This window comes from Paramisgurnus dabryanus, chromosome 1, assembly GCF_030506205.2.
Source record: "Paramisgurnus dabryanus chromosome 1, PD_genome_1.1, whole genome shotgun sequence".
NCBI lineage: Eukaryota > Metazoa > Chordata > Actinopteri > Cypriniformes > Cobitidae > Paramisgurnus > Paramisgurnus dabryanus.
The window spans coordinates 28,108,434-28,118,663 of record NC_133337.1 but is presented as its reverse complement, the minus strand read 5'-3'; the positions used below and the strand labels follow the sequence as shown (position 1 = coordinate 28,118,663).

At 43.2% G+C, this 10,230-nt stretch overlaps 1 pseudogene; it reads right to left on the bottom strand.

The window, feature by feature from the left end:
• Window positions 1–8,188: 8,188 nt before the first annotated feature.
• LOC135774804 (scavenger receptor cysteine-rich type 1 protein M130-like) overlaps window positions 8,189–10,230 on the bottom strand; it is a 36,121-nt pseudogene continuing 34,079 nt past the window's right edge.

The window sequence follows — 10,230 nt, the reverse complement described above, 5'->3', positions numbered from 1 at the left end:
ACTTTCCTTTTTTTAAACTTTCAATATAACACGACCACAAGCTCTGCCCACATGCAAATCTTGTTCAAATACCGTGACGATTCTCTATTGGGAAAAACTGACCGAGAATTCGATTCAGTTCGAAGGAGCCGAGTAGGTAAATGACTCAATAGAACAATCTAGAAATGTAAACAATGCCCTTTTACATGTAACTCTAACTCCGCTTTCAAACGGATTTAAACTCTGCAATGAAACAAAATGTAAACCTAAAATTACAAATGTCTGAAACACACAGGTTAATAAAACATTACACAGATTAATTTACATTTTCCAGTTCGACATTCAAATGTCTCTATACCAAGCGCTTGGATTTACGTTGGGGCCCTTTACGTTGGTGCACATTGAAATACGCTGAAAACCCGAGTGTATATAAATCACTTGAAGTTAGTACTCACAACCTCCACGCAATATGGCCTGAAAAATCCTCCGATACAGACCCAGGGTGCTCAACACTGCTAGGCCGCGAGTCCTCGCGGTTACGCACGGGCGAATCCACCAACACGACGAGCTTGCAGATCACACGAAAATGAAGGACGGCTGATAAACCTTGATGGTGGAGACGTTGCCAGACTCTTTCCTGGAAATATTTTTAAGGAATATTGCACATGGATGCTTCGGATGCCGATGGGTCGGGTGTTTTCCCATCAGGTGATGTCCGTGTCGTTATCAGCGTGTGCAGAACTGTTACCACAACATGGCGCCCGCTGACCTCTGCGCCGACTTCGTAAACAGTCCCAAACCACAAAACTACGAGAAAACTGTCATACTATAAACCGAACGGAGAAGTAAGAACAGTTTTGGATATATGTTTACTCCTAATAGTTGTTATTAGTCATCGACCAACCGATCTCTGTCTCCGTCTATCTGAAGAGCTCCTTTTTTTTCCCCCGCTCTATATTCAAAAACAACAAACTTTATTTTTCCCTTGAAAACCTCCCACTTTCACTCTGATTGGTCATTTTCCAAGTCCATCAAATTACACATAACAGCTCATTGGATACAATATATATAACAAATATGATTCATTACCACTTACAGTAAGGCAGAAATAAACATATAAACATAACACAAATAAACAAATTGTATTTTAATCTACAGTAGGTTACATCTTCCCCCCACCAAATATTCAGCATGCCCCCATGTCTGAACTGACAGTGACTCAAATCAATAACAAAAACATTACGTTTTATACATTTTTTCTTTGCAATCTGTAAACATTTTCAGAGAAGGCACAGCAGTCTTTACACACACACAATGCTTTTTGATTACACCACAATACATGTGTGCTAGGTATATGAGGTTCAGTGTTACAGTTGTGAGAAACAACACTTCGTTCTCTAATGGGTTTTCCCAACTCAGGATAGGTGAACCTCTCAGGAATTTTTCTTTGTCTGACAGACCTTCTTACCTGAGTATTATCATGCACATCAGACAGTTCAACAACAGGTGCCAATGGGACACTATCCTCAGGCATGTTAACCTCTTCACCAACCCCACAATCATTGTCACTCATTTCTTGTTCTATAGGCTCAACTTGGTTTTCTAGTACTGGCTCTACCCTCTGGTTTATTTGCCTGGAATCTTGGCACTCAACATCCAGAAGAGTAGAACCAGACCTTACAAAAGGACCATAGCCATACTCTGATTCTGAGTCAGATGATGATACTTCACTCTGCAAGAGGATGACAGACTTAGACATGCGCTCATCACACGCAGTACGCCTTCTCTTGGTCTTGCTCACCTTTGAAGAACCCAAGGTTTCACTCTCAACATTTACAGCTGCCCCCGGTTTCAGTGCTAAAAGACAGTTTCTGTGCAAAACCTTTTTAGGTCCATTTCCACTTTCGGGTAACAGCTCATAAACAGGCAGATTGGGCAACTGACGCTTTACCATATATGGCATTGAGTGCCACCGGTCTGCAAGCTTGTGCTTACCCTTTAACCCCAGATTCTGTATAAGGACCCTGTCTCCTGGACTCAAACTCTGACCACGCACCTTCTTATCATATCTAGTCTTGTTTGCCTCATTTGCACGACCAGATGCAGCAGTTGCCAGTTCATAAGCAGAGTTCAGTTGTTGCCTCATTCTTTCTACATATTTCCCACAGGAAACTGGCAAACCATCATCAGACTGTACCCCAAAACAAACATCCACAGGCAACTTAGGCTCCCTCCCGAACATAAGGAAATACAGGGAATACCCAGTGGTCTCATTTTGGGTACAATTATAGGCATGAACCAAATGGGCTATGTGCTGACTCCACCTGGACTTCTGGTGCAGACTCAAAGTGCCAAGCATATTCAGAAGGGTTCTGTTAAACCTTTCCGGTTGCGGATCTCCCTGAGGATGGTAGGGAGAGGTGCGGGATTTCTTCACCCCCAACATGGTCAGCATCTCTTTGACCAAACGGCTCTCAAAGTCCCTGCCTTGATCAGAATGTATCCGATTTGGCAGACCATAATGAACAAAGTACCTCTCCCACAAGCACCTAGCTACTGTCAAAGCCTTCTGGTCTTTGCAAGGGAAAGCCTGAGCATACCGAGTAAAATGATCAGTTACTACCAACACATTTCCCACATTCTGAGTGTCTGGCTCAATGGACAAAAAATCGATACACACTAAGTCCAAGGGACCAGAGCTATGCATGTGTGACAAAGGCGCACTTCTCTGAGGTAAAGTTTTTCTCAAGATGCACCGGTTACACTTTTTACAGTAATCTTCAACTTCTGACTTCATTCGGGGCCAAAAAAACCTGTCCCTCACTAATGCATAGGTCTTCTCAAAACCCAGATGCCCATTATCATCATGAAGGGATTTTAAGACAATAGGCCGAAACTCAGTTGGGAGCAATCTTTGTCGTCTCTCACGTCTGTCCGAGGCAATGACTACTCTGTACAAACAACCCTCATCAACTGACAATCTGTCCCATTCTTTCTTAAGGAGTTTCACATCAGGGTGATTTGACTCCACACTGCCTGCAAGGCGCTTCTGCTTTATTGCAGACCATATCAGCCCAAGGCACGGATCTGTTTTCTGTGCTGCACTTAAATCAATAGCTTGTAAGTCTGGTAATAAGCCAGGTGCCAAAAACGCAGAGTTGCAAAACACATTCCCCTCACTCAAGGCAGAACCTATTCTTGCTGGATCCTCTGACTCCACAACCCTACATAGGGTGCTAACCCCAGCCGCCGAGATCTCATGCCAGCTTTCCTCAGCTTCAGGGCTGACACAGGGCCGTCTCGACAAAGCATCAGCATCAATGTTTTTCCTCCCCTGCCGATACTTTAGGCTAAACTGGTAAGTGGAAAGTGCTGCCAACCACCTGTGACCTGTTGCATCTAACTTAGCTGAAGTTAGAATGTAGGTAAGTGGGTTGTTATCTGTTCTGACCTCAAAGACAACCCCATAAAGGTATTCATGTAGCCTGTCAACTATTGCCCACTTTAAGGCCAGGAACTCTAGTTTATGTGCTGGGTAATTCTTTTCTGAACCAGACAGGCTTCTGCTAATAAATGCCACAGGTCTCAAACCCTCAGGGTGTTGCTGGTAGAGCACACCACCCAACCCATCCAAACTGGCATCAACATGCAAAACGTAAGGGAGTCGAGGATCAGCAAAAGCCAATACCGGCGCCTGGGTCAAGCGACATTTAAGTTCCTGAAAAGCCAGCTCACAACTATCGTCCCATCGAGAGCCAAAAGGGTCGGATGGCTTTGCTGTAAAGGCCTGCTCTTTGATGTTCTTTCCTTTCCGTTTCTGTGAGGAACAACCCGTAAGCAACTGATTTAGAGGTCTACATAGACTAGAAATACCCTTTGACAAATCTGCGGTAATAGCCGCAAAACCCTAAAAAGGATCTTAACTGTGTAACTGTCTGGGGTCTTGGCCAGCCGACAACAGCTTCTATCTTAGAGGGATCAGTTGCTATGCCATCTTGTGACACTATGTGCCCTACATAAGTCACTGACGTCCTGCAAAACTGGCACTTATCCAATGACAACTTCAAGCCCTCCTCTCTCAGACGGTCGAGGACCTTAAGCAAACGTTGATTATGCTCCTCAAGGGTTTTACCGAACACAATCAGGTCATCTAGATAAACCAACACTTCCAGAAAGTTCATGTCACCGAGTGTCTTTTCCATAACTCTCTGGAAGGTGGCAGGAGCCCCACTAATCCCCTGAGGCATGGACTCAAACTGATAAAACCCAAGGGGGCATATAAATGCGGTCTTTTCTTTATCAGCTTCAGCCATGGGAATCTGATAATACCCACTTCTCAGGTCTAAAACACTAAACCACTTGCTCCCTGATAGGCTGTGTAGGGCGTCTTCAATACGAGGGACAGTGTATTGATCTGGTATCGTACGTTTATTCAAAGTTCGATAGTCAACACACATACGGATCTTTCCCGACTTCTTACGCACCACCACAATAGGAGAAGCATAAGGGCTTCGTGATTCAGAAATGATACCACATTTTTGCAACTCAATTAGATGATTTCTTACATCTTGCAAATCTCCCAGAGGTAAACGCCTAGAACGCTCGCGAAAAGGTGTGGAATCAGTGAGGCGTATTTCATGCTTAGTACTTTTAGAACGCCCAACGTCCCATTCATGACAGGAAAATACGTCACGTCGCTCAAGCAATTTCTCACACAACTGCTGCTTAGCATTCTCAGGCAACGGAGAATTCCCAAAGTCAAATGATTCAGGTGTAATAGTATCGGGCAAAGGAGCTTCTACTTCAGTGGGTTGTTGCACAATGTCCACGGGAAAAATATGAGCAAGTTTAGCGCCCCGTTTCAGATGCACATCTTTGGACGAAACATTGCGTACAGTGACAGTCAAACAGTGATTTGATAACACAGAGATGGGCGCCACTTCAGGTCTCACTAGCAAATCATCTGAAACACTGGAATTATCTGGCTGGTCAATCAGCAAGTGCATGTCTGTAGGTTTTACCAAGAACTTAGGCTTACCCTGAATCTGACAGGACTCTCCAGGCCTCAAAGCAATTGGTTTACGATGAGTGAACCAAACCGTACCTCTCCTGTCACTATCATCACATGAGCTCTGCACCTTTCCAAGTTTTTCATAAACTTCCCTAACTACAGGATGTATAGATAGAGTATATAAAAACCTGTCACCTAATTTCTGTCGGCACGTTTCAAACAAACCTCTCACAAGATTAGTATTTGTGCCCACCAAAATGCCTACTTTAGTCTCCTGCTGAGGATCCGGACAAACCAGTGCGAGAGTCTCAACAGTTTGAGGTATGCCTACCACATTTTCAGTGAACTCCAAACTAAGGGGCAGATAACCATCATAAGGGTACCGATGTGAGCTCAAACCCCATATTTCAAGGTTTTCCAGAGGCTGTATTGGCAAATGTCTTAAATATGCATCATAGAAACTTCGATACAGGATGGTGACCTGAGACCCACTATCAAGTAAGGCTTTAGCATACACCCCTTCAATCTGAACAGGTACCTCAGATGTTGGTCCAATAAGACCAGACGGGATGTTTGTGGGACTCGAAACTGTTTGGCCAGAGTAGGAATTGGAACATGGTTTAAAAGGAGCTCTGTGTCGTTCCTCCACAGGGCTCCCTAGAAGTTTCCCGACAATCTACTCTGACTAATCAGCTTCTGATTTACTTTTCTCAGGTTCTCGCTACCCTGACACTCTCTCTTTGTGTGGCCGTCTTCACCACATTTATAACAGAATATTCCAGCCCTCAACACAGTAGACTGACTTCTCGTTTTGGGAGCTTCAACGGTTCTAGCATCAGCCACATTACACACGGGTCCAGATACTCTGATAGAGGGTCCAATTTCTGATTTCTCTGACACTGCCTTTAACAGCTTGCTCACCTGTGTGGAAAGTTCACTCACCTCTTTCTTCAAACTGCTCAATTCAGACACAGAAGAAACCTGGGGCACCGCAGCAGCAGTGATGACTGCTTTTCCTCCATCCCTAGCCTTAATCCATTCTTCTTCCTCTCTTACTTCCCGCAGTAACTCTGAAAAACTAGGGGGATCACGCAAAAGGTAAGTCGATCTCAGCCGCAGAGCCACCATATCAGTAGTGCGTGCACCCTTAACAACCTGTTCCATGCGCATACGATTCAAATCCGCAGCTACGATCCCTCCTTTTACCAGCATGCGATGAAGGATCTTGTCTAGTCGATAAAGAAATTCTGAGAGTTTTTCATTTTCTTTTTGGTAAGTACTTTTGAACTTTGCCAGAAGGTCTGAGTTACTTTCAGTAGTGCCATAGGCAGTCTCTAGTGCCCCCAAATAATCAGCAGCGGTGGCAGCTGGACTACTGACCTTAAGAAAACGGACTACATCAGATGCAGGTCCGCGCAAGCTCTCAACTATGCGCTGCCTTTTTACAGAGTCACCACACTGCCACTCGCTGACCATTTGCATTGCCTGCTCAATCCAAGAGTCATACTCTTCCTCACCCGCAGGTAAAGGTTTCACTCCTGAAAACACTCTCAGTCTCCGGTACCCCAAGGGGTCACTTGGCACATTAATACATTTCTCGACTAAACGGTCAATAGCATTTACCAAATCAGTACTCACAGTTACGTTAGGGGACTGACCTGGCTCTAGCATAGACTTGACATCCTCTATTGACTTGCCTTCTTCCTGCAGCAATGACATGAGTTTAGCTTGAAAAACAGTCTCCCGCACAGGAGCCTCTACTGTGACCACAGCTCCAATCAGGTGCACTGCCCAGGGTCCCACTATGTCCGGAATCCCTATCTCAGCCGGTGTTACATCTGAATTAACATCATTGCTGGTCTCAACCAACAGAAACAGCTTGGTTCCAGTACTATCTCCCCATCTACCATGAATTTTGGTACGACCGAATACTTTTACTGTGTTAAGCACATCAGTCAGAGTCTCATCTTTTACATCTATAGGGACATTGCTGAGTATCACACAGTGTGAGGGTTCTATCTGAGCCTCACGAGCCCAGACAACAGCTTGGGCAAGATCCATTTCTGATAAAAATAACCAAAACAAAAATAAAATATATATATATATATATATATATATATATATATATATCAGTACCAGATAACCCACTTTATTTAGAAATGTAAAGAGAAAACGATCCCAGCGGTGCCTCCACTTATGTAACCCTATAGTAAGACACAATGGCGCTATTAATAAATGAAACAGTACGTCCTGTGCCCTCAGCTGCTTGAATGTTGAATTCTTGCTGAATTTTCTCCTTTAGTATACAAGCAGAAATTATAAGTGACGCGGTGCCTCCAATTAAGAGATCTGTACACACAAGAATTTGGAATACACTACATCTCTTAATAAAATCAATAAAGTTGAACTTAGTGTCTCTGTGTAGACTTATTTCCTTAAATGATTTCTACAACAAGGTAATTAGAAAAGATGAAACACCGGTTTATTTGTTTACATTCTCAAATGTCCACAAATTAAATGGTTATCAAACAAAACAAAACAAACAAAACAAAACAAAAAAAAGTACTCTCTAATACTTTCCTTTTTTTAAACTTTCAATATAACACGACCACAAGCTCTGCCCACATGCAAATCTTGTTCAAATACCGTGACGATTCTCTATTGGGAAAAACTGACCGAGAATTCGATTCAGTTCGAAGGAGCCGAGTAGGTAAATGACTCAATAGAACAATCTAGAAATGTAAACAATGCCCTTTTACATGTAACTCTAACTCCGCTTTCAAACGGATTTAAACTCTGCAATGAAACAAAATGTAAACCTAAAATTACAAATGTCTGAAACACACAGGTTAATAAAACATTACCCGGATTAATTTACATTTTCCAGACATTCAAATGTCTCTATACCAAGCGCTTGGATTTACGTTGGGGCCCTTTACGTTGGTGCACATTGAAATACGCTGAAAACCCGAGTGTATATAAATCACTTGAAGTTAGTACTCACAACCTCCACGCAATATGGCCTGAAAAATCCTCCGATACAGACCCAGGGTGCTCAACACTGCTAGGCCGCGAGTCCTCGCGGTTACGCACGGGCGAATCCACCAACAAGACGAGCTTGCAGATCACACGAAAATGAAGGACGGCTGATAAACCTTGATGGTGGAGACGTTGCCAGACTCTTTCCTGGAAATATTTTTAAGGAATATTGCACATGGATGCTTCGGATGCCGATGGGTCGGGTGTTTTCCCATCAGGTGATGTCCGTGTCGTTATCAGCGTGTGCAGAACTGTTACCACAACATGGCGCCCGCTGACCTCTGCGCCGACTTCGTAAACAGTCCCAAACCACAAAACTACGAGAAAACTGTCATACTATAAACCGAACGGAGAAGTAAGAACAGTTTTGGATATATGTTTACTCCTAATAGTTGTTATTAGTCATCGACCAACCGATCTCTGTCTCCGTCTATCTGAAGAGCTCCTTTTTTTTCCCCCGCTCTATATTCAAAAACAACAAACTTTATTTTTCCCTTGAAAACCTCCCACTTTCACTCTGATTGGTCATTTTCCAAGTCCATCAAATTACACATAACAGCTCATTGGATACAATATATATAACAAATATGATTCATTACCACTTACAGTAAGGCAGAAATAAACATATAAACATAACACAAATAAACAAATTGTATTTTAATCTACAGTAGGTTACATTTGTCACATCTTCACTGTCATTCTTCACATCATCATACTCCTCCTGAACTCCCTCTGATGAAGTCACATGACAAACAACTCATGGGGCTCTATTTTAACGATCTGAAACGCAAGTGCGAAGCGCAACGCGCAAGTGAGTTTGTGGGCGGATCTTGGGCGCTGTTGCTATTTTCCCGGCGTGAGAAATAACTCTTGCGCCGGGCGCAAATCAATAAGGGGTTGGTCTGAAGTAGGTTCATTATTCATAGGTGTGGTTTGGGCGTAACGTCAAATAAACCAATCAGAACGCTAGCCAACATTCCCTTTAAACGCAAGGGCGCAAGTTCCATGGCGGGTTGCTATTATTATGACGGATTTACCAGGCGCACGCCAGGAGCGGTTTACAGACGAGGAGACCGACGTCCTTGTACGGGGGAATCCCACGCTTGCCAGCATAAATCGGGCACGCCGTGTAACGGGAGGTGGATCTGCCTCAGGACTTGACGCCAGCAGAGGACATCGCTGCGTCCACCCTCACCGCTGAAAGGGTTTGGGGGCTTTGAAATCGGACCCAAGAAACGCAAGCAAGGTCCAACCCCAAAGTACTCTTACAAATCAAGTTCATATACATTAAGGTTTCTTATGAAAACATTTTAACTATTATTTACATAAAATAAACGTAATACAGCCACACAACAAAGTTATGAAAATATTTTAATCGTTATTTGCATGAGAATAAATAAAAACTATCACCACAATGCTCACCACTATGATTCCCCTTATCTCGTGTATTAATATTTTTAAGTGTAACAGTTTATGATTTGCAAAAATAACTGTTGCATCTGTGTAGATTAGATAAGCAAAGTGTATGCGCGTTGTGCATGCTATACATTATGGTCAAGCATGCGCCCTTAAAATAGCATAATGAACCACGCGCAACGCGCCACTGACTTTAGACTAGTTTTTTTTGGTTAGTAGCGCAATTGTTTTTTGAAACTGCAAAATAGCATCAGGGATGGTTTGCGCCGCAACACGCCTCCTTTTTGCGCTGAACCGCCCAGGGAGCGCAAGTTCATTCCCTAGTTTGCTGACGTGCATCTGTGGAGGGAAAAACCCCGCTGTGCGCCGGCGCAAAATATGAATGATACATGCGTCACTGACAAAGTCAATTGCGCTGGGTGCAAGATAGGGCCCATATTGTGATTTGTAATACATCATGTCTCATGTCATAGACACATTTCTCTTTCTGACACTAACTGATAACAGCTGATAAAGTCACAATGACTGGATTAATGCTATAATAGACATACATAAGAAACTTAGATGTACTGCTTGATAAATGTGCACTTCTGTGTAACTCACCTATTACACCTTGAAAGTTCTGTCCATTGATGATGACATCATCATAACTCTCTGTTGTGTTCACATACATAAGAGATAAAGAACAAATCCCATCAGAATGACAAAGAGTCAGTAAACCTACATTATATCTGTACTGAGCGTCACTTTAAATAGATGTTACGTTACAAAACAGCCTAGAAATG